Source organism: Thamnophis elegans, chromosome 13, assembly GCF_009769535.1.
Source record: "Thamnophis elegans isolate rThaEle1 chromosome 13, rThaEle1.pri, whole genome shotgun sequence".
NCBI classification, from domain to species: domain Eukaryota; kingdom Metazoa; phylum Chordata; class Lepidosauria; order Squamata; family Colubridae; genus Thamnophis; species Thamnophis elegans.
Window position 1 is genome coordinate 31,411,142 of NC_045553.1, and position 26,864 is coordinate 31,438,005.

The following is a 26,864-nucleotide window of genomic DNA, read 5'->3' on the forward strand; positions in this document are numbered from 1 at the left end:
CTAGTTTAGTGAAAAGAAGAACTAGGGGTGACATGATAGCAATGTTCCAGGTTTTGAAGGGCTGCCACAAAGAAGAATGGTTTGATCTATTTTCCAAAGCACCAGAAAGCAAAACAAGAAACAATTGATGAATCTAATCAAGGAGAGAAGCAACTTAAAACTAAGGAGAAATTTCCCAACATGAGAACAATTAACCACTGAAATGGCTTGCCTTCAAAAGTTTCATTACTGAAGGCTTTTAAGAAGAGACTGTACAGCCACTTGTCTGGAATGGTACAGGGTTTCCTGCTTGTACAGGAGGCTAGACTAGAAGACCTCCAAGGTGCCTTCTAACTATTTTATTCCTGTGCTGTTCTGAAACATTATGGAGAATCTGTGTTGCATTTGCTTTTATTTCTTCTTCCTATTTTTCTCCAGGACAGAACATGAGGCAATACACATAGACTTTGTAAAGTAAAGAATATGACTTATATCCTACATCTTAGATCATGTCCAAAGACATATTTTGCTCCTCAGCTCAATAAGAACTGCCCAAAGTCCTGGAATTCCTGGACAATAGGTCTGATTTTGGTTATCAAGTATTCAGCATCTAGTGGCATTGACTCATTAAGAGTTTTAGAATTTCTGTGAGGAAAAACAAACACATACTTTCTTCTTCGCTATTATTTGTTCTCAATGAATGAAACTCATTACATATGTTCTTTAGATTCCACCAAACTGGAATATAAAGGCATTCTAATACTCAGTTCAATTGTACCAACTTATTTTACATCAACCTTATTTCTGATAGGTATCCTGAGCAAATCATTTCCATTATTTTGGAAATAAAGGATAACTGGTTGTTAACATGATTTTACTACAAACATCATAATTTAGGACATTTGGTTTTCACATGCAAGTAAGAGAAATTATTAATTTCATATAGCATGCTACATAGTCTATATTGTACTACAATCCATGACACTAAGCAATTTTAGATATGCTGAGGGTAGTAAAGTGGAAAGTCCTTCGCTCAGCAGCTATTGTTCAAAATACTCCACACTTGCTAACTTCTGAATCAAACTTTTGCTGATCTATGCACCTTAGAACATGTTCAGAGTGTCATAAGTCAAGTTGATATGCATCCTAGAACATCAAAATAGTTTTAAAAAGAGAACTGATGCCAAATTGCCCAGAGACAACATACTATGATGGTTTCCCTGAATATTTTATGACATGATTTATGGAGAAAATGATGTTTTAAACATGACTAATACCTATTCATGTAATCTCATAATAAGAACAATAGAATGGTGGTGAACTTGGACAATACAAACAATTCAGTCAACCATTTAGTAAATGGGAAAAAAATCCAAAGTCAAATTAAAAAATAAAAACAGAAAGAATGCTACTGGCCTCATTAGAGCAAATGAAAAGTTTGGGCTTTCCTTTTGTATAAGATAAACAAGGCAATTAAAGCAGTTGCAGCATTATTAAAGAAACAAATCAACTTTTGTATTCTATTACTTATGTTGGAACAACAGAACTGAAACCAAAGAACAGAAAGCAGCAACAAAAACAATTATGGACAGATGTAAGCAATCTAAAACATCTAAAACAAGATTGTACTAAACATGAAAAAAAATGAGCATTATAAAAGAATGCAATCTGGGGGCCAAGATAATTACATAACTTTCAGAAGAAGTAAGACAGTAATTGTGACAGTAGAAGTCTGAAAGTTGGTCAAGAAAAGGATGAACTGCCTACCAACCTGATTTGGAACTAAACAAAATAAAACATTCAATTTTGGAAAACTTTGTAGAAGAATGGTAAGGAACAAAATGAAATGGCATAATGGGTCAACAAACCTGAAAAAGAATTTGATGGAAAACAAATAGCTGTGATGATAATGGTTGAAATGCTACTTTGAAAATCTTGTAAGATGGAGAACTCAAGACAATATCAACTATGTGGCTTTTGACTCAATACTTGGTGAGTCTTCATTCCAAGCTAGCAATACAGCCAAATGATCTTCTATAGATACAAGATTGGGGGGTGGGGCTCAATTGTTAAAGATGCTGAGCTTCCCAGCAGACAACCTGGGTTTGAGACCCAAGTGCCGCACAACAGGGTGAGCTCCCCTTTTTGCCCCAGATCCTGCCCACCTAGCAGTTTGAAAGTATGCACATGCAAGGAGATAAATAGGTACCACTTTGGTAGGAGGTTAATAGTATTCAATGCACCTCGGTGTATAGTCATTCTAGCCACATGACCACGGAAATGTTTTTGGACAATATTGACTTCCTCAGCTAAGAAATAGAAATGAGCCCCACACCCCAGAGTCAGAAACCTTTTAGATACAAGAAATGAAGAGTAGATGACATCTAGAAGAACATACTTATTATAAGAAACTGGTGACTGCCTATTGTCTGCTTCCTGTGGCTGAAAGAGTATACCTGGCCTTAGGCTATCCAGTTGACTTTATGCCAAAAGGTTATTACAATTAGTTGTTTCTAATCTGATGCCTTAACTCCTACACCAAACTGGGTCTCCTAATAAAATTATAGCAAATCTCTACAATAAGAGTTTAATTGAATGAAAAGGTAATTGACAAAACTTTGAATGGTACAACAAAGCTACTAACAAAATAAAAATTCAAAGGGAAAAAAAGTAGCCAGGTTAAGACATTTGCCTCACTCAGAGCTAGCTTTAAAAATACTTGGGAGTTTTTGGAACAAGAAGATTTTGAGAAGATTCCTTGAAATGTCAACAGTCTCATAAAAACCAACTTTAGGGTGAACTGAGAAGTAAAAATAAAGTCAGATATGTTCCATGGAGATTCTTCCACTCAGAAGAATTCTGAACAAAATTCATTGTCAGAACCTTTGAAAAGAAATTTGGCCTGGAAAAATATGTTGCAATTAAAAGAGGCCAAATTATACGAGAAGATGTACTACAATTAATAAATGGAAATGCTATTAGATACCTGGCATTTGAAGAACAGCATAAATATTTAGAATTAATTGAAGCTTCTAACATATTTTATGGCCAATTTAAAAAGCCTACTAGTTTACATTACATAAAATGAATTTTAAGAAAGTTAAAATCTAAAACTAAATTGTTAAAGCAATAAACACTGAAGCAATCCTTCTAATTAGGGACTTCAGGGATAATTGATTAACCCAAAACTAATTCGTCAAAATGATAAAAAGAAAAAAAGAAATAAATGAATGAATGACCATGTAGTATGCAATTCATCCAAAAGCTAGAATTCACATATGTACCAAATATGCAGTTGGAAAATAATTATTGCAAATCAACTGTGCAAGTTGGAAAATATCAACCTGATTTTTTTATAAAAAAAAGGAAAGAAAACGGGATCTTCTTATACAAATGTGTGAAGAAAAATTCCTGAAGTCAACAAACATGAATTCAGAATACAGCAATGAAGTTGGATGGAGACCTGGAAAAGCAAACTATTCCGTGGCCAATTCAATATGAAAATAAAAGCAGAACAAAATCTAATATGAATGTTAGAACATACAAATAAAAAAAAATTGAGAGAACAGTCATGGTGACTCAGGTATTGCAAACCCAAACCATCATCTAAAACTTAAAATATTTCTGACATTACCATATATTGATTATTAATAATAAAGGATCAACCTGAAGAATGGTTCTCAGTAATGTTTCACATAAAATAGCTCAGAGTAAGACAGAGTAAGTGCAAAAATGGAAAGTTGTATAAATTAAGTAGATAGCTGACAGATGGATGAATATAGATATAGACTCACACACACAACACACACACACAGACAAACACACAGAGACACAGCATAGATGATGCTACGCTGTATTATTATTATTTTCTAGTACATATTTTCTTTGGGCTTTGATAGAAACACGTGAAGGATAGTGATTTTTTTTTTTTTACAATCACTGTCCATTAGACTTTTGCAAGGGAGAAGCACTGTTAAAGTAGTAGAAAATAGTATTGCATATTGTGTTGTGAATGATACAAGAAGACTTTCCAGGAGGAATGTATCATTTTTCTGTGAATTAGCAAAATGGATATTTATTCTGCCACATATCCTACTTTAGCAAATCAGGTCACTTTTTTCTTGAAAGGAAAGGAAATGCTTGAGTGTACTTCTCCAACCTTCTCTTTGTAGATTGGATATTATCTGAAAGTCTGGATTCTTGTTTTTCTTGGTATCTGTTCATTATTTATTCTCCCAACCACCCTGGACTGTTTTATAAACTAAGTTTGTAACTAGCAGGCTGAAGAAAAACTCTCAATTGATCTTACCTATCTGCAACATGTCAGTTTGGCCACCTGCAGCATGATGTTTAAAGGTTTTGAGAACTGGTGACAAGATTCATCAGTTTTAACTTTCTGCAGAACATCCAAGCTCACATCTGAGAGCAATATAAATCATCATTATTAACTACATCCCAGAGGTTTTTTTGAAACAGTCACAAGCGGAAAGGCTGGACAGAGGTCATTCCTTTCCTTAGCAGACTTTTAGCTGCTTCTACAGTAAATCATTACTTTGCTCTCTGGCTGTAGAATCTACAATCCGCCCAATTCTTTTCTTAACCTGTGGGTAAATGCTAATTCCATGGGCTTTTGGCAGGCAAAGTGATGTTCAGGGGAAGCTTTTAAAGGTTACTGCTAGTCTAACACACAGTTGCTTCTTGTAGTACTACTTTATTGTCAGAATCCTCAGGGTGATCTAACAGTGTATGAAGGCTACACTGAACCAATAAAACCACTGATATATGTCAGTGATGGTGAACCTTTTGGGCACCAACCGGAACAAATGTGCACTGGCCAGCAGGTCTTCAGGTTTCCCGTGCTTGGATGTACACAAAGACTAGCTGACTGGTGTGCATGCGCACACCGGAAACCAGAAGAGCAGCTGGCAACAGCGTGCATGCCCCTCTGCATGCCACCTCTCCATCGGTTCACCATCACAGATATATGTGGTTTCAATTATTATGCATAAAAATGGACAGAAGTAAGTTGAAGGTTGATTCATCTATTCCTCATCCTTAACCATTCTTTGCCCCTTCTATTAAACCCTGAGCCCTATTTTTTTCTTATCAACTCCAGTAATGTTATAATGTTCCAGTGTCCCATAGCAGCTACTTTTAAAAGGGATTTTTTTAAAGAAAAAAAGGTTCAGCCAATGTTAGAAGAGGACATTCTGTACTTCTAGTAAGAGTAGGAAGAAGAGTTTCTCCAAAGTTGCCCTTTTTTAGGAAGTGTGGAGATTTTTCTTAGATGTTTTCTGAGAGTTTTTAGTTTATCTTCAAAGATAAATTTAGTCTGAATACTACTGTATGTAAATAGTGGCCTCTATTGGATAACAGGGAACAAAAGACAGGGCGAATGAACTCTAAACATTTCGTTGAATCAACTGACTGGTTGCTTAAACTGTCAAGATAATACACCAGATAATACTCTGAAAGTCCCAGGGTTGCAAAATAACCACAGCCACCAAGAACATTCATCATTCAGTGAAACATTATCAAGAAAGATCTTGTTACATTGGACTTACAGCTAAATTTTAATGAATATGATGGATGAGATGGTTTTGAAAGGTGAAACCTCATAGACAGGACTCAAATGTAGATTAACACTTGGGCTTCAGAATCTGAAACAGATAAAATGTTTGGCTGAAAAGGTAAGGAGGAATAAGGAACCTCCTTGATATGTACAACCGCATCTGAAATGCAAGGCAAAAAGAAAATGCAAGGAAATATATTATCCAATTGTCCTTAGTCTGTCTTCTTTTTCCCTTACCCTACATTTAAGACTTGGTAAATTCTATCATATGTTGTCAGCATAGGCTGCTTAGAACAGACATTTCTTTCATTATCCAGGGAACTTTCACCTCCTTTTTTAAAAAGAGGGGGAGAGAAGAAGAAAAAGATTGTTTGATATTACAAAAGATTTTCTTGAAGTTGAATTCTAAGCATTATCTCCGGTGATTAGGAAATCACACAATCAAAATCTTTGGTTGATTAAGGCATAGATGAAAATTTACTTGTCATGAAAATATGAGAAATCTCAGAATACACTCTGAGTTCACTGCATATATATAAATACATGTACTTACACATATTCATATAGGAGAAATATAGAACTTTTATTCTTACCTATGACATCTTCAGTGTATAGTACAACAGATTCCTTCCTTAAAACATACTACAGTAATAAGAAAGGCAGAGAGAAATGGGAGCAAGATGTAGTGAAAGATTCATGTTAAAAAGGGTAGGAAACAGTGATTCTTTAAGTGATTTATCCTTAAGTTTAAGTGAACCTTTAATTAAACTTAAAGGCTTCATTAACACAGAGCAGAGTTTTTAGAGGCTTCCTCATATATTTTGCAGCAGAAATTGCTTTTGAAAACATCAGAAAGCTATTACAGAGTGAGGAGTATTTTGCATCTGTCTTTTTGTAAAAGGAAAAAGTGGTCTAACCTGTCAGAAGGTTCAGCCTGGAGGCAGATGAGAAATGCGGGTCAAAATAGGGACAGAAGTGGCAAGGGAACATGTAGCTTCTCCAAACTGAGTTTAAACCAATGGTGCTGGTGAATTACATATGAAAGTGTTGTGGCCCAGCAGGAGCCGTTGGAGCTGCCACCAGACTTCGACAGTGAGGGGCCCGATGAGTCGGCTCTGGAGGATGTGGAGGACCCTTGGGCAGGGTTCCTACTCCGAGCAGGACACAGAGAGGCTGGTTGACCACTAGGAGGCACCTGAGCCTTGGACCAGTGGGGAGGAGACAAGGGAGAGTGATCCAGACACCAGCAGTGAGTTGTTCCTGGCTGCCTGGCACCGAAGAGCTAATAGGCATCAGGAACAGTTGTGCAAGTACAGGAGGCAATTGCACTCAGCTGGTGGTCATTAGGCTCATCTCCAGACTATAATAAGGACTGCTTGTGCACACGCCCCTCTTGCAGAAGTCAACGCATTGACTAAAAGTTGGAGAACTTTTGTAACTAACTTGGCAGGCTGGATTGCTGCCAAGGTTTGTCTGAGTTGCTGCCAAGGTCCTTATCTGTTTGTTATGCTTGGCTTTCAGCCACCGAGGTTTTGGTTTCTTGCTAATAAAGTACCTTCCAGTTAAGCTTGTCTCGGCATTCGTTACTGGATGGAGGAGGGGGTCAGAACACGAAAGTATGTAAAGTTGGATGTGATCTTAGAACCATTGACTGAAAGACTGAAGAAGAGCTAATATTATTTCAATCTTTTAAAAAAATCTTGAAAAAAAGTAGGCTCAGGAAACTACAGGTGAATAAGCCGGACATCATTATCTTTGAAAAATTTAGAAAAGTTCATCAAGCAGTAGGATTGCATACCGGTCTATTTAGAAAGATACATGATCACTGCTAGAAATCAGCACAGGTTTATTACAAATAGGTCAGATCAGTTAAATTTTATTGCCAGGGGAGTAGAGAACAAAGTGACTAGAATAATAGACCAAGGATGTTGTGGTTCTCAATTTCATTAAGGCACTTGATAAAGATAACCACCTTATTGATAAGATGGAATAAGGTGGGATGAGTAGTCTTACTAAGGCAAGATCATTCATTAGATCGATGTCCACATGGAGAGATAAATCTACTAGGCTGTGTGAAGGTTTTGTCCTAATCTCAGTGTTCTTCATCATTTTTATAAATTGTATAGATGAGAGACAAAAGTGTGCTATTCAGATGTGCAGAAGACACAAAGCTGGGGGTGGTTGTTGATATCTCAGAAGATCACTTCAGATTCATAAGCTTTGTGTCATCTGCACATCTGATGAGCATCTCTTCTATCACTCATCTATGCAATTTATAAAAATGTAAAAATCAATAGACTTGAACATTGGTTTTATGCAACAAAATGCTGTTCAATAGTGAGAAATGTACTTAGCACTTAGATAGGGAAAAAAATTTTGCACTTAGATAGGGAAAAAAATTGTGCACATTAATATTAATGTCAAGGACTGGGCATGCTAGTAGATGACAGATTAAAATGAATCAGAAGTATGCTGTAGCTGACAAAAGAGGCAATGCGGTTTTGGCCTGCATCAAAATAAGTATACTATTAAGATGATGGGAAATAATACTAATTGATATTGTGCTGATCACAGCAATAGCAATAGCACCTAGACTTATATGCCACTCCGTAGTGCTTTATAGGCCTCTCTAAGTAGTTTACAGAGTCAGCATATTACCCCACACAATCTGGGTCCTCACTTTTTTTCTAATCTTGGAAGGATGAAAGCTGAGTCAACCTTGAGCCATCAGACTCAAATTTCTGGCAGTCAGCAGAATTAACCTGCAATACTGCATTCTAACCATTGTGCTGCCATGGCTCTTGATAATAATACTGTTTTCTATTCCATGGAACACCTCCAAGTGAGGAACTTGGAGGTTAAATCCTTATAAGAATAGTTAAAATGAAGGAATGTCCCAGGAGTACATGAGAGTAGAAAAAAAATCAGTAGGTGGACACTTTACAGAGAAAGATCCAAACTCAAAATAAGGAGAAGTTTCCTGACCATAAGAACTATTAAGTTCAGAAACAGGAAATACTAGAAAGCCATTTGTTTAGGATGTCTGAGGACCTCGGTAAAACATTAAACATTTAGCTGCCAACCAATGACTTAAATAAGGGAAAACATTTAATGAGGTTGAGGAATAGTTGTTTTTCAACAAGTCCAAGATATGAGCTAGATATGACTCTATCTTTGTGAGTTGGATGTAATATTCCTGTACAAAGAACTTTGTTCCAAACATTGGAGCCGAGGTGACGCAGTGGTTAGGGTGCAGTACTGCAGGCCACTTCAGCTGACTGCTATCTTCAGTTCAGTGGTTCTAATCTCACTGGCTCAAGGTTGACTCAGCCTTCCATCCTCCCGAGGTTGGTGAAATGAGGACCCAGACTGTGGGGGCGATATGCTGACTCTATAAACCGCTTAGAGAGGGCTGAAAGCCCTATGAAGCGGTATATAAATCTAACTGCTAACTGCTACTGCTATTGGAGCATCACCCTCGATTTTCAAAGTAAAATGTTGAACATGACATGCTTTGTCTCGACGTAAGTCCAGTCCGCTTTAGCTAACTATTTTCCCTGAAGGCCAGAAGATGTACAGAAGCCACTAAAAGGCCAGAGAAGCAGCTGGACCAAAATGCCATAACTTTTAAATAAAAGACCAACGCTGATTTATGAATTTCTTGCAGTGGGGTTATTGATTGAACCATCTTCTAATTTAATCACCCAAATATAATAAGTTTCCATACTTTAATCCATAGCATTTGACAGAAAAGGGTTACACTCTGTAAAAAAAGTTCTGTGATTGCCAACTGTGACTTAATAAGGCACATCTAGGAGGTTTTGATAACTAGAAGAAAAGTTATGGTGTAGTAGAATTAAGAGACAATGAAGCCAAGCGATGCAATATAGGAAAAGTTTATTGAATGCGCAGGTTCAAACATGCCAAATCAAGCATCATAAGTTTGAACCCCAAAGGGTTCTTAAAGCCATACATTTATAGTGCACTTTACGTCATCATCTATAGAGGCAGTGTTTAAGCATATAAGGTAATGAGAGGAACCAAAAAACTGTCTATGCCAGATGGCCAACAGTTAGAATATACATGGTCAGCACCTTATAGATCATGGGTGTCATAAACAGGACACATCTTGCAAGATGACAGGAAACTCCCTGTCTGGGTCGACTTGTTCCCGGACGTGTAAAAATATATATTGCTCCTTCAGCAACTATCAGCAATTGTTTTCTGCTTAGTGGTGCAAAACCTTAACTTTAATCAGAGTCTTTGATATTAAACATGACCTGTAGAACTATGGATCATAATTGGGCCTTTTAGCCCACCTTAATGGGAATGAAGAATAAGAGGAGCAGCAAGGGAGGTACATTAGATGATTGTCTTTGATTACATGGCTAACTGGGTGCTTTTAGAATTTCTATAGCCATCAGTTGTTCCACAATTCCTTCCCTTCATTCATTTCTCCCCAAAAAACAACTCCCAGAAAAAAGCCAAATGAGTGTTTTTAACCTATTTCTTCAGATCTACCCTCCAGGTTTCCAAGAGGCACCAATCAAAGTCCTACGTTTATGTCATCAAGATGATGACAGCAATCTTCGAAGCTGCGAGGATCCAAAAACATTTATCTGGCACAATCACAGCAGTCAAGTACAAACTTTTAAGACGTCAGGGCAATACCTAGCCTTTGAAAAATAGGGGTGAGCTCTCAAATAGATTGAATCACACTGGGAAGGAGAAAGAAGTTTGAAAAAAGGGCTAAGATACTGTATGACTTTCCGATCTAGACAGGCAGGCAGATACTAGCCAATCAGCCAGACATTGTGATAATAGACAAGGACCAGAAGACAGCAATAGTGATAAATGTCATGGTGCCAAGCTACAATAACACCAGGAGGGGGGAAAAAAACTATGAGGAACTGGGAAAATTCCAGAGTCTGAAGGAGCAACTGGAGAGAATGTAAAAAGTAGAGACCAAAGTGATCTCGGAAGTGGTAGGAGCTCTAGGGACTGTGACTCCTAAACTGGGAGAGGGGATCCAACAGATCTCAGGAACAATATCTCAGGAATTTCTCTCTGTGCAGAAGATGCAGTGTTAGGAACAGTTAAGATACTGAGCAGAGCCCTCAAACTGCCAGGTCAGTGATAAAGAGCCCGAGGTTGAGAAGGGTGAAAAGGGAACTTGTTGGTGTATTTGTGCACATACACACATATGGTCATACAGAGAAGGGGAAGGGGGGGAAGAGAAAGAGAGGGAAAAAAAAGAGAGAGAGAGAGCTCTCCAACTTAAACCTATGGGCAAGCTTAAAACAAGCACAGTCAACATGACATTTTACCTTGCAGAAAAATTCTCCAGCATTTAAAAACCCCTTCTTATTCAATCAAAGGAAATAAAATGGTCTTTTTACATTTCTTTTGTGCAATAACAGAATGTCAGTGACATTCTAATTCTCAATCATCCTGAAATTAAGGTAGAAAAAATTGCAATCCTTTTTACACAAGAAACATTTCTAATGTAGAACACTTTGAAACAGAAGGGCTTCGGAAGGATTTAGGGTTCTCTTGACAGAGATAATGAATGTCAGAGAAAAAAATTGAAGAACTTTAATAAACAATGCCACCAATTCTCAAACCTCCTAACAATGCCGTATTCCACATTTATGCGGTATTCATTTATTTCCAAAGGAGAAGAAAAAGGCAAATTGTTACAGTTGAGAGTAACATTCCTGAGCTTAGTAACAAGGCAGTTGAGGGGATTATGTGCACATCTAATCTTTCATTGTAAATCTCCTGAGTGGTCAACATATTTCTTGACTCTCCACACTTCAATTAAATCTTGGGAAATAACATCATAAAGGAACTCCCTCCCATTGAGTTGTTTCCGATGAGGAAATGTGAGCAGCCCGAAGAAGTTACCAACAGCTGGAACTCTAAATTAGAGAAAGCAAGGTAACTACTGCAGCATTTACCACACTTTTTAGTAATCAAGGGATCTCGATACCAAAAGATATTTGAAATAAATATTCCAGCTGTGAAATATAGGTTAGAAAAACCCAGTGACAGAAGCATCTTTCATAAAGGAGGAGCTCTTTGGAGATATTGAAAAATAGAAGTTGGTATTTGCAAGCACCAGAGCGTGCGCTGTTCATCTTACACTATTCAAATGCATCTTTGGAAAGCTTAAGGCGTAAAGATAGACCTTTTACGGGGCTATATGGAGAAATCAATGCAGGATAAATTCACCATGATTTATTTTCAAGTGAAATGGTGTGATTTATTAACATCTCAGGAACCTGTGTTTACAAGAGACTAGGGGGAAAAAAACTGGAGAAGAGCAACAGAGATGATTAGGGGACAGGAGACTAAAACACAGAAAGAATGGTTGCAGGAATTGGATATGTCTAATGAAGAGACGCGGTGGCTCAGCGGCTAAGCGATCAAAAAGGTCGGCAGTTTGGCGATTCAAATCCCTAGTGCTGCATAACAGAGTGAGATCCTGTTATTTGTCCCAGCTTCTGCCAACATAGCAATTCGAAAGCATGTAAAAGTGCAAGTAGAAAAATAGGGACCAGCTTTGGTAACAGCATTCTGTGCACCTTTGGTATTTAGTCATGCTGGCCACATGACCTTGTAGTTGTCTTTGGACAGTGCTGACTCTTTGGCTTTGAAACGGAGATGAGCACCACCCCCTAGAGTCGGGAACAACTAACATATATCTGCAAGGGGAACCTTTACCTTTACCTTTATCTAAGTGTTCTGTCAATTAAGTTGAACAGTAAAACTGGTTGCATGGCTCTCAAAAGGCAATTGGATAAATATATTGACCTCATTAGAGGGAGATATAAATTAGTTTAGACAATTTCTATTATTGTTGTAACATCAAGGAATACCTGCATCAGTTAATTTAAAGGGCCAGTTAAATTTGATGGATTTCCATAGAGCCTGGGGTAGATAATCAAGTCAAATTGATATGAATATTTCCTCTTTTCAAAATTGGCACTTCTAACACCATCTGATAATTAAAGCAGGAAAGACAGTTAATAGAGCCTTGGTGGCCCTGATGAGTTTAAAAAAGAAATCCAGGATAGATTTCATTCATTGCTTAATCAACACAATAATCATGTTAAATCTTCACACTTGTCTTCTCTGCTTTGATTACTTTAAAAAGAGACAATTTGTTAAAACTCAAAATGTAGAGAAGCTGGAAAAAAATCTCAGTGGCAGATCAATTTTATTCTGTGCTTTCTTCTTTGCTTTCTGTTGTCAATCTGAGGAAGAAGAAGGGAACTGACTTTAGCTACCGTGGGAGTCTACTTCTGAAATATCTATCCTTTCCTGGAATTATATAAATGAAGAATCAGTTGAGCTGTCATTCCATATGTGAAGGGTCCTGGGTCTTAGTTGTTTTGTTACAGACATTTCATAACCCAAACTAGGTAACATCATGAGTGCTAATAAGGAATTAGTAAAGAAATCTTTTTTTTTTATATTCTAGGGGCCTTGTCAGAGTTGTTGGGAGTGGTCTTGGGGGTTCTTTGATTGGGCTATTTTCTGTTAGCACCAATACTGACAGGGCAAAAAAAATATTGAAAGAGTTTCACCATGAGACTTTCTCTTGAGGTCTTATTTTGTTCTGAGAAGCCAAAGAGCTGGAGGAAGGATTATACAGTAAAAGAGAGAGCATTCAGAGACAACACAATCTAAAAGTTAAGTAGGTTCATGAACACCACACTCTACTCTTTAAATTCTACTTCAAGAAAGGAAGTCAAGAAGGAAGGGAGGGAGGGAGGGAGGGAGGGAGGGAGGAAGGAAGGAAGGAAGGAAGGAAGGAAATAAATAAATTATGGGTGCTCCATCACTGGAGGTTTTCAAGAAAAGATTGAACAATCATTTCTTCAGGATGGCCTAAGGATCCCTGCCTATGGCTCGGGAATGGAATAGCAGACACTAAAGTCCCTTCCCGACCTATGATTCTATAATTTATTTTTCTGAACAGTTTGAATATGCTCTGAAACAAAATCCAATGTTTTGAAATCCTATGCACACTAGAGGACATTTCCAGATTTTTTTTAAAAAAATACATTGGATTGTAGTCTTTTTTTGTCTTCCTCACTTTCCAAGCTTTTTGCAATGTCAGTTTGGTTTAGCGTGTTTATTTTGGGCACCATATTGAATGGGCACCCAATGAAAGGACAGAATTGCTTTTCTCCACCCTCATTTCTTTACTACTTGTACTTAAAGCGAGAGAGGGCTGGGGTGGGTGGGGGGAACAACCTGTCTTCATAATTCATTAGTTAACATTTATAATGCATATTTGAGATGTAGAGTATTAAGCAAATGTTAAGTGCTATTGTCATTAAATGATCTTCCTAAATTTAAAGGAGGTCAATATTGTGCATTAACAATGACTTGTGCAAAATAATTAATGGCCCAAGCAGTAATTTAGCATTTTGATGGATGCTTTGCATAACAAAGTGTGAAAAGTACAGTAATGGGAACAAAAAGAATATGTGTGGGGGATAGAGAATATGTGTGGGGAGTAGTAGTACCATCTACTATTTACTCTCATCCCAATGTGCAATAGTAAAAGAAAATTCATATAGGAGGAATAGGCTCCATATATTCAATTAAGCATTTCAGCCATCAGTCACTACTGGCTAAGTCTTCATTCAGCCGAATTTGAAGATAAAATTAATATCAAGTATAAATAGTTCTAGAAATGAAAAATCTCAGGAGATTTGTAAATGTTCTTCACAGCGTGCCAATATGACATCATTTAACACATTGCAACTCACTTGACATTTGAAATGGAGAGTAGACATTTTTTTGTTATTATATTTTAAGAACCAGTGAATGATTTCTATATTTCTTCATGTAAACCCTTTATGTAGCAACCTTTCATTCTCTCCATTAAAAAAAAATCTTAATGGGATGAAATAAGCTGGAGTGAAATGCCAAGAGGGGCTAAAGAGGAATCACATTCTTCAATTACATGGTACTACAACACAATCAAGTGAATAAAATAGTCTCCTGTTGAGGTTTAGATGGAATGGAATTCTTTTCTACTCAGGATATGGCAACATTTTGTAAACTGAATTATTGGACTTCTGTAGGAGAAGAACAAGAAGAGTTTAGGGATGAAGTCAAGAGAATAATCAGCCTAGAGGTTATGTTCCCACAGGTAGTTTGAGTTCAATTCTTCTTGAATTTTGTTGACTCTTATCTAGTTCCAATTTAGTGCTGACTGTGGGTTGACTAGATTAATATCAAGTGCAAAGAATCAGGATCAAATGTTAAATTCCAGTTAAGCTGATTTATTGCCCATGCCTATATAAACCATCAAGTCAACTCACCAACACCATTAAATTGGTGCTAGATAGATTCTAGAACAGAAATCAAGAGAGATTGGACTTGGATCACTTGTGGAAACTTAAGGACTCCAGACTGATTACTTGCTTGACTCTACCTCTAGGCTCTGTCTTTCTTTCTCCTACAACTTCCTCAAAGGAACACTTTCCATATATATGCAGAGTTCACACAGAAAGATCAAAAAGATGATTCTTCAAAGATATTCTTTATCTCTAGAAACTTCATTCATTAAAACCAAATGTTGTTTAAACAGACCTGTTCTCTTAAGTCTTCCATTTTAGTTATTGCCATTTTTATCATATGAAAGTGTCCCTTGTAGAACAGAATTATGCACATTTTCACAATACTTGATATCATCTGCAACTCAATGTAGGGTCAATGGAAGTAATTTGCACCTTCAGCTTCATCTCCAAAGTTGTGATAAGATTATGAGTGATGCACATGCTTGTGTGAAACAGACACAATTGTCATTCACAAAGTTGTGATTTACCAATCTAATGGACAGCAAAGATGTGTTATAATGAAATGGCAATTATACTAAGGTGTTTTCCTTCTTTTCTAAAAGAGGTAAGAAATAAAAATACAATCACTTATTATTTAAATGTGTTGATCATGTTTAACTATAATCATCCCAAAGTAAGAAATCAAAGCTGCTGAGGTGACAACATCTTTAAAACAACCTTTAAAGCCACAATGCCATTAAAAACAGGGTAGGAACAGCAATAAAATACATAGACTCAGTTAAAGAGTGATCAAGTGTGTATTTTTTTCAGAATGCCTTGAATGGAGTTAGAGCTATTTTTTTTCAAAGGAAGTTGGAGAAAGGAACATTGCTGAGCACTGGCAATGAAAAACATATGAGAAAATGCACTTTAGAGATATATTATTATAAGTTTTTTTTTCCTCAAGAAACTTTTCAAAAATAAAAACCTATCATATCTTTTTAAAAAAAATAATAATGGTAAAGTATCTAACCGGGGAAGAAAAAGCTTCATTACAGTTTTGATGTGTTAAGGAAAAAGCAGCCTGAACATGTTAAAAGATCTAGGAGAACTTCTTTTATCTCCTTTCAAAGAAGGGAAAGTGTGAGACTGAATGAAAGTGGTTTAAAAAGGATGGCTGAATTGTTACCAGATCTGATATATCTGAAAACTTCCTCACATCTAATGTTGTTTCTTGAGCTCGCCAGTATGACTTGATCCCACTACCCTGATAAGCACTGCAAGTATAATAGCACATAGCTCAAATCTGATACGTTTTTCTGATAACAGCCAAAGCATTATCCAAAGGCAACTGGAGAAATTTATATATAAACCATCCTGTGGACAATAAATAAATAAATTAGTTTGTGCTGACTACACAGGTTTGAAGTAAATAAATAATTTATGTAATGCAGGTTTTGTCCTTCTGCAGAAACACACACATGGAGTTCCTGCCTCTATCAGGAACTGGTCCTAGTAAAATGGGATTATCAAGATTTAATAAACTATTCATTCCCTTGATTGACCTGTAGAAATTAGAAAAGTCTTTGTTGTGTGAATTAATTCAGAAAAGAAAGTCTACATTGAACTCAGATTTAGGATTCTTTGTGTGTGTGTGTGTGTGTGTGTGTGTGTTTTGAAGGATGGTTTGCCAATTCAAGTTTTCCAAGAACGGGTCTTTCTAATGAAGAGTTATTTCCCCTTCCCTATGTGGCCTTCATCCCTGGAATGCACTTGTTTCTGCTCCACCTGCTTTCTGGTTTAACTTGAAGATGCCTTTAATTAATTTTATGATTGGTGCTTGAATAGTTTTGCAGCAATTTATTTGATCTTTCTGGGGGTGGGGAGTGGAGTGAGAAATTTGATTTCCCTCTGTTGCTAATCTTTACTTTAAGAAATTTGTATCTTGCCTTCCTGGAAGAAAAAAAAATGTGCCTGCTGGAGTTTTGGACATGGTAGCAGTTAAGACTGCAAAGCAGACCAGGTGTTGGGATTATCATCCAGAGGTCTCTTAAGGCACTCAGGGGCACTGCTCCTCAGCTTGCTGGACATGAGACCATGTTCGTTAAGTGGGGTTCTAGGGATCTACTTGCTGAGTACAAGGAACTGCTCTCCCTGAGCTTGACTCAATCGATTGGCAATGGAGTCCCTCAGATTTATAATCTTATGAGACTTCAAAGTTCATGGACACCATAACAGCTACAAGCCTATTGCATGTTATTTTGGGCCCAACATGGGACAATAATCTTATTTACTGTTGGAATAATGGCAATGTGATATGGAATTGGGGAGGCTTTTAGTGTCCAAAAACAAGATTTCAAATTCTTTACAAGCTCTTGGTGATCTCTGAACTTAGTTGTTTTCTTGCACACATTCCATTGCACACCAAAGTAAGTAACATTATTAGTGCTAGTAGGGACTGGGGTTTGCTCTCTTTTTATAGACTAGTGATTTGCCTTGTCAGTGTTGGTGGAGTATTCTTGGTGCTTCCTTGATTAGGCTGCTGCTTAGCTTGCTTGTATGAGTGGGTAGTTTCTTGATTAGGGTATTGTTTACTTCTTGATTGTTGGTCTAGATTTGGTTAACCTTGGTGCTAATCTCTGCTCATCATGGTATTGATTGCTGATGAGGAGTTGTTTTGGTCTCTTTAATTTGGTTTTTTATTGTCTCTTTTGAATGGTATGTACCTGCTGTTTATCTCTATGTGCCTGCTCATGGCTGATTTGTCTAAATGCCAGGCTCCCAAGAATTCTCTTGGACTTGGCTTGGTATAGTATGTTCAGTTTCCCAGTTGAAATTATTGTTTATAGCCTGTATTCTTAATTTCCATGGTGGGTTGCTGTTGTTAATGCAACCCCCCCCCCTTACATTTTCAGCTGTACCCAGGTTACATTGCCCTGTATATGTTGTCTGTGATGTCCCATTGCATTTTGGAGAGACTCCAAATTCAGCAAAACACCAGAAAACACCAGAAGAAAGAACAGTGATCTTAACCCATGCCAGAGATGATATGGCTGATTAGATCTGAAGTCAGTCAAAATTTGTGAAATCCCAGTAATCAGATACAGGAAACAGAGAAGGACAATGAGAACACTACATTTTTATTGTAGTCCTTCTTCTTATCATTTTATTAAAAGAAGAGAAGCTTTGCTGAAGAGTTTTTATATGTCAGTGTGTGTGTCCCTGTGTGTGTGTGTGTGTGTGTGTGTGTGTGTGTGTGTGTGTGTGACTATACTATTCTTTTTCCTTAGCAGATGAGTTGTACTTATCTTTGCATGCAAAAAATGTTCCCTGATCTTTGAGTATTTATGGAAAGGTCTTAGTTTATTATGAATGAAATAATAACCCACAGAATTTCTGCAGTGCAACTAATAGGGCCAAGAAGAACTATCGTTAGAGGGCAAAGAGTCATATGAGCTTTGTAAAGGAAGGGTTACCATAAAATTCAGTTCTTCTGCTCTTGACATGCCTGCCTGTTTTCCTTCCTTTCTCTCTAATAAGGTTTATACCAAATTAACTGTAAGGCAAATACATGCACACACAGAGAAACCCTGACACTTATCCAAGATTTCAGTTGCAGGATTCCATGGCCACAGATAGGTGCTTCCACCCTTGCCACAGCATGTGAGGATCTGTGCAGCCATTGAAAATATTGCTCATATTTTGTTTTACTGCAAATTATATGTTCCCTTTTAGGGTTAAATAGTTATCATCCCTATTGGGCAGGACAGCCCACTGGAATCCCAATTACCGATTAGTTTATTTCCTCCTGGGCTCTAATGTATATATTGTGACCAGTTCTTAATTAAGGCACTTAAGCTAAGAATCCAATACATCAAACAAATTATGGTACTCTGCAAGGGAGATGTATTTATCTGATTGCTGACTCCTTGTATTTTCATATATGTATTTTATCACTGTATTACCTTCCATCTATTTTATCCTGGAACCAACTATGTTTTCCCCCATTTTTTTATCTGATTGATAAGGCTGCAAGACTAATCAATTAATAAGCTCTTTTATTTACTGAAATACATTTTGATACTAAAACAACAACATATAATTCATCAAATCAGAATGGAGGCAATTTTGGACCTATAATACATTTCTAAATGTTTTCATTACTTACCTTTTTTCAAGTAATTCAGAGTTATGTTTATCAATTTGAAATGGGTCTATTTTCTAATGCCATGCTGTTCTATACAACGTAGTGTAATGTCTTAGCTTGTTAGGTTGCTGTTGAGCATTTAATTACAGAAAGCAAAGCAATTAGCTTGTCTGTCTATCTATCTATCTATCTATCTATCTATCTATCTATCTATCTATCTATCTATCTATCTATCTATCTATCTATCTATCTATCTATCTATCTATCTATCTACCTACCTACCTACCTACCTACCTACCTACCTACCTACCTACCTATCCAGCCAGCCAGCCAGCCAGCCAGCCAGCCAGCCAGCCAGCCAGCCAGCCAGCCAGCCAGCCAGCCAGCCAGCCAGCCAGCCAGCCATTGTTTAATAAAGAGCATCACTTCCTTTTTATAAAAGATAATGACAACCAGGCAGAATCTAGGCTTTTATTACAAATAGTTTATTTTATTATATACAGTATTATGTATTTTATTATAAAAAGGCTTCATTGCAGAAATGTATACAAAATATTCAGGATCTTTGAATGCTAAATTTGGAGATTATTCTGTGTCACATTTAACTTCATCCTGGATTTCTAAAGTTTCTTCCTTTCTATCTTATTTTAAGTGATTTCCTTTTGACTTGATTTTTCTGTTTTGAAACTTGCTCTGTACTTAACAGCATCCTTCTCTGCCTGAACATTAATTTCTTCAGTTTACTCCTCCTGTTTTCATTCCCCCATCATTATCTCTGTTGCTTCTTTTTTGACCCTTTTATAGTTTTACCACTTGGCTCTTAGACATCCATTGCTTTTAAATATCTCTTCTATCTCTTGCCTTGAGGTAGCAGATTAACTCACTTAGCTCTGCAAAGGTGCAAATAAAATGTTCCCTGACCTTGTCTTTTTAAAAAAATATTTTTTTTATTTTTTAAACTAACAAAAACAAAACAACACATATAAAAAAACTTTCCTCAATTTCGTCAAGCATGTCGTTTGGTTACAAACTTTTGTGCATCAGTTTTTACAATTCAAAATAAGATCACTGGTTATCCATCAAACATAACTAAATACCTACTTATCATTGAGCATTATGTGTTCAAGTTACCGCTAATATTAATCATCCATAGAATATACAATACTTATAGCGTAGCATATTCAACTCCAGAAATAGTTTCCTATTGTTAATCCAAATAGTTATTGAACATTTCAATTCATATATATCAATTTTTCATTACATCATCATTAGTCCATTTAACATATAAAAATCTTACCAGTATAACATGTTCCCTGACCTTGTCTTGTCTTACTTCTTCTAGTTTCTCTCTTCTAGCATCTTGAGGTTGGGTCTCATGTTTGTCCATTTCTTGGCCTTATCTTGTCCTTCAATCTTCAATATACTCTTAGCTTTTGTCTGACTATATGTAAGTATAGCAATAGCATATTAGCTTATATACTGCCCCATAGTACTTTACAGAACTCTCTATGCCTGTAATGGCAAACCTATAGCGTGCATGCCAGAGGTGGCGCTCAGAGCCCTCTCTGTCGGCACATGCGCCATTGCCAGCTGGGTCTTTGGGTTTCCGGCTCATGCATGCATACCAGCCAGCTGGTCTTCACATGCGCCTGTGCACTGGAAACCTGAAAACCAGCATATGCACCATCCAGCAATTCTTTATGTTTCTGGTGCTCTGGTGTGCATATTCCAGTTTGGGCACTTGGTGCCAGAAAGGTTCGCCATCACTTCTCTAGGCAGTTTACAGAGTCAGCCTATTTTTCCCAACAATCTTGGTCCTCATTTTATCGATCTCGGAAGGATGCAAGGCTGAGTCAATCTTCGGCTGTAGGCAGAATTTAGGACACAGCCCTGTTAGGCTGTGGTCAGAATTTGCCTTCAATATGCAGTTTAATCACTGTGTTACCAGGATTCCTCTAATAACTCAATGAGTTATTATATACTCTCTGAGCCATATACGATGTAAGCATTATTTGCATATTGCTCCCAAACAGGTCCTTATTTTACCAACCTCAGAAGAATGGACAGCTGAGTCAATCTTGACTCCAGGCTGTGGGCAGAGTTTGCCTGCAATTCTGCACCTTAACCACTGTGCCACCAGTATAGCTCTTTTGTTGGCCTCCTGGTTTTTCCTTAATCTGTCCTTGCAGCTATTCTCTTTCTTAATGAGCTGTCTATCTCCACAAATCTTTGGGGGAAAACAATATATTTGTTCTTCCTCTCCAATCTTCTTTTTAGTCTGCATCTTCTGAAATTTTTGCTCTGCTGGATTGCCAATTATAGTTTCTTTGCATCTGTCAGCTACCCCCAGTCATGCCTCTAACAGCACTATATCTTCCATTACTTGTCACTTAATTTTTCTTCTTGGAGCATTTTCTGAGCAATGTTATTTATGTTTGGGTTTCTGGATTTTTTTTTTTTTTTTGTAATTTCTGGTTTTCTTCTTTTCTCTTTTCTTTTCACTCAAGAGGAGTTTTTCTAATCAGCATCTCTTTTCTAGTAGTCTCAGATCCTTATTTAATAGTTCTCAGGCCCACCTCCCACTTCCAGAAAACTACTTTTCTATGCATTGTAGGATATGCACACTTGTTGGGAGACACTAACAAGTGGCTAATATCTTGGGAAAAGTAAGGAGAATCTTCCTTTTCACAAAAACAAATACCTATAAGGTATTGATTTATTGAGCCATTCTGATAGAGCATGGGTGTCAAACTCAAGGCCCGTGGGCTGGATCTGGCCCATGGGGCCACCCTGGAAATAGCGAAGGACCAGCCTGCAGTGCCTCTGCCACAGAGGTGGGTTCCTACCAGTTTGCACCTGTTCGGTAGAACCGGTTCGTCAAATCTACCAAACCGGTTAGAAGAGGTTCCACCAGTGGACCCAGAAAGCAGGCCATACCTACAGAAGAGGTTCCAAAAATTTTTGAAAACCACCACTGCTCTGCCGCAAAAACAGAGCTTGGGAGGCTGCACACAGCTTCCACTGTTCCATTTTAGGTCACCGTGGCCTCCTGCAGCCTTCTGCTAGCGAAAATGGAGCCCAGCCCTCTCAAGCTCCATTTTCTCTGTCAGAGGGCTACAGGAGGATTTATCCAGCCCTACCGGGCCACTACAGGTACCCCCGACACAAGTGACGTCGAGCTGGCCACACCCACCCTGGCTATGCCCCCCAGCCCCCCTCCCAAGGTCAAACACAACCCTGATGCTGTCAATGAAATTGAGTTTGACACCCCTGCAATAGAGTCAGATAAAGGCTAGGCAGAACAAAGAGAGTGACAGAAAAAGCAGAAGCTACCAATGGCCATATAATGATATGGGGAGGGGGACCTAGACTGGGAACTAGAATTTGAAAACCAAAAGCAAGCTGAGGAAGAAATTAACAAGCGATAAGTAGAGTATTTGTTTGTGTAGAAGCTGTAATGATATTAGAGATATTAACATTTGAATTGTTGGAAATTACAGTGTAGATGAAGTGTGCATGGAATAGGCCTCCTCTTTATAATAATAATCTCCCCTTAATTTCTCTGCTTGCACATCGGTACACTCTTCTTATCTGCTTCAGGTATATCAGCATCTTAGTGGGGCTGACACGGTTGGAAGGTACAAGGCACAGCCATCTCATTGCCTCCCAGATGTTAGATGTGGCAATCCAAATGAAGGCCATCCGCAAATTTGCTGTGTCCCAGATGGCCATGCCAATGCTCACTTGCTAGACAGCAACCCTCAGAGGAATGGAATCTGTGAGGTGCTATACACCACAGCTTGCTTATATATATATAGGCGGCAATCGGTGGTAATGTGCTGTGGCAATCCCCCCCCCAGCCTCGAAGGATCTAAAACGGTATGCAGAGGCTGAAAACAGGATGCACGGAGGCAAAAAACACGACACATGGAGGTGCTGATGGGCTGTGGCAATCCCTGCAGCCTGGAGCAGCTGATTGATGGTATTCTGGAAGGCAGATCAAATCACCAATCAGCTGCTCATACTGAATCAGGCTGGGATAATGGGCTGAAGCTGACCAGGACGTCTGCTGTTTGCTGTAAGGACGCTAGGCAGAAGAATACTGGTGGATGCTGGTAGGCAGAGGCAGAATGTTTTTTCTTGTTTTCCTCCCCAAAAACTAATGTGTGTCTTATACTCCAGAGTGTCTTATAGTCTGAAAAATGTGGTAAATCTTCCCTGCTTGAATTGGCTTCTTTCAAGCTGGCTGGGAAAGTCTTCAATGACAATCATATGACCCTGGAAATATTGCTACCATAAATACATGTCAGTTGCTAGGCACCCAAATTTTGATCACATACCCAACCCCTATGACTGTTGGAATGCAACAAATGTCATATGTATCAAGATGAGTTGTAAGTCACATTTGAAACTGCCATTGTAACTTTGAATGATCACTCAGTGAATGGTTGTTAAGCCTCTACATTTTGTGAAGAGCTAACCTTGCACTGTTTACTATACTATCTACAAAGGGTCACCAAGAAAAGCTTTTTTATAAGATCCATAAGCATTCAGAGTTTAAAGTAGAAAAATAGAAGGTTTGATTTATTTGCAGCACAACAATGGTAGCCCTCGGCATGCAACCATAAGTGAGCCTCAAATATATGTTGTTAAATGGGACATTTGTTAAGTGAGTTTTGCCCCATTTTATAACCTTTCTTCCCTCAGTTGTTAAGTGACTCGCTGCAGTTGATAAGTTAGTAACTTGGTTGTGAAGTGAATTTGGCTTCCCTATTGACTTTGCTTGTCAGAAGATCACAAAAGTTGATCACATGACCTTGGGGCACAGCAACCACCATAAGTATAAACCAGGGGCCAAGCATATGAATTTCGATCACATGATCATGGGGATGCTGCAAAGGTCGTACCTGTGAAAAACAGTCATAAATCCATTTTTTTTACAGTGCCGTTGTAACTGTGAATAGTTACTAAATAAAGGACTACCTGTAAATTAAAAAAAAATAGTAAGATGTTGGAATAGCATTAAATATTTCTGTCCTGCCATGATACACCAAACAGCAAAATCCTCACTCTTAAAAATAGATATGCTCATTCTATCAACCAACAACAATATGTGTTTTTCTTCATTCGGGTTTAACTACTAAACAGTCTCACCTTCTGCCTCTCCATTTTGCTGTAGCTTTTCTATTGTCAAAGGATGTAACCAGGCTACACCATCCAGGGAAGTGATAACTGGCTTAACAGATGGTGTGGGGAGGGGGGAAATAATTGATCCACTGGGGCAGGTAATGAGCGAACCATGGAGTGAGAAGCATAAATAATTGGATTTGCAAATATCAACTAAATTTTACAGGAAGAGTGACATTGTTGGCTGATCATCATCACTTATACAGTTTTGATATTTCGTGTATTATGAAATGTCTCTGAAATGCCAATTCCTCAAGGCTATTATATGTACAGTGTTGGAGAAACACGAAAGAGCACACCATGGAGGAAGGGATTATGAAGATGGCAGAAATTGCAAAACTGACCTGTTTGATCAGGGATGAAATAATAAATACTTTTGTAAAAGACTGGAACCTTTTTATGGACTTTATTTATTTATTTATTTATTTATTTATTTATTTATTTATTTATTTATTTATTTATTTATTTATTTATTTATTTATTGAAAATAGGAAAAAATAAAATGGTGATTCCTGGATTTGTTGATTAAAAAGGGTTGAGTATGGAATAGAAGGGAAAAATATAATGTAATATTAAAGTATGAGGAGGGATAATTAACTTGTTTGTAACTGTTGTAAAGAAGACAGGAAGTCAACTATTTAATAATCTTTTCTTTAGGCCCATTGAATTGTTTACCAGAAGGTCAGTAGTTTGAGATCCAAGTACCACATAATGGAGTAAGAAACCCCATTCTTGTCCTGGCTTCTGCCTACCTAGCAGATCAAAAACATGCAATGTGAATAGATAAATAGGCACCATTTTGGTGGGAAGGTAACAGCATTCTCTGCACCTTGGTATATAGTAATGCTGGTCATATGACCATAGAAATTGTCTTCAGACAATATTGCCTCCCTCTCCCTCCACCAAGAAATGGAGATGAGCATTGTCCCCTAAAATTGGATAAGACTGGACAGAGGAAATATTTATCTTTATCATCTGTATCGTATCTCACACTTTTTTCCCCTTAACTTTCTTTTTATATATGTTTTCATGTTTATCTGTTATTCCTGTAAACATCTTCCATAAAAATAATATATATATATAAATGAAGTGCCAATTACTACTAGAAATGTTTGCTTTGTGTTTTAAGTAAAGTATATCTGAGATGTTTAATATAAATCCTTTACATGATTTTGCATGGTGAAGAAAGATGAGTAAGAGTTGCAATCTGGATGACGCCACACAGTTCCAAAGGCTTTTGATAGTAGTTACGAATTATAAGAAGTTTCCTGCTGGGAAAAGACAAGGTCCACCTAATCCCAAATATCACACTTGGGTTACTTCTAGGTTTGTGGATTTCTTTCATGCAAATTACTACTACTAAAAGTGTTTTTTTCTTCAAAAGGCAACTGAACTTTGTCTTTCCTTGAAGATGTTTCACTTTTCATCCAAGAAGCTTGTTCAGTTCTGACTGAATAGTGGAGGATAGAAGGGTTTATATTCCATCCTCCACCATTCAGACAAAACTGAAGAAGCTTCTTGGATGAGAAGTGAAACATCTTCAAGGAAAAACCAAGTCCAGTTGTCTTTTGAAAACGCACCTTTGGGAAAACCATGATCTGAATGACATTCCATCGATATTTTTGCTACTAGTTTGAAATGGCACAGCATTTGTTTTTGGAATAATATGTTAAATAAATTTCTTCTTTTTGAGAAAAAAAACTATACTGGTACAGCATATTCTCACATGCATTCAAGAAGTTGAACTTATTTTAGTTATTTTTTTTCTTTTTAAATGACAACCCGATGAGATGACTATTCCAAGGTCTAACTTGAATCTCTGTTGCCTTTGACTTTCTCCTCTGATTATCTCTTTCATTCCAGGTTTGACCACAAGTAGTGCTCAACTTACATAATAGGATAAATTAATTCATCGAGGTCCTCTTTGTCCACTTCATTCTGTGTCTGCTGTTTCTGTTCTCCATCCACTGTCATTCTTCACATTTAAGGAATGAGCTTCTGTTGCAATGCTATTTGTAGTGCAGCCAGGAGAGACTCTGCTTTAGGTAATCCTCCCTTAAGCTGGTTGTTTAGTGATCATTTGAAGTTACAACTGACCTTCCCCCTTCCCCCAAAAAAGAGGTACTTACAACCCAGGCTCAAAGTCCTGACAGGCATTACCTCCTCCCCTACAATCACATGATTGTATTTTAGGACCTCAGCAACCAGGCTGCATTTAAGGCTGTTTGCAGCATCCCAGGGTCATATGACTAGGATGTACTATGTTTTTTTTTTGCTGGAAACTGGTGTTATTTCTGGTTTACAGCAAAAAGTACCTTGGACAGTTGCTTAATGCCCGTGACATTCACTTAACAACTATTGTATTCTCTTTATGATCTCTACATTTGCTTAATGCCTGCCCCCCAAAAATGTTGTAAAATCAAGTTGGGTATATGGATGTCTCAAGTTATAACTGGCATGTGATGGGAATTCTGGATTTTCTTAAATTCGGACAGTTCCAAGAAGCATGAACTGCTTTCTCTGACACTCACACAGGCTTGATTTTTGCCTGTTCCATCGAACCCCTGTTCCAAGCCTCCCTCCTCTTACGAGACAACTCTGAAGCATTTCATAAAGGAGGAACATTTCAGCTTTGTTATTTCAGAGGCTTGGAACCAAGATGTTGATTGCTGTAATT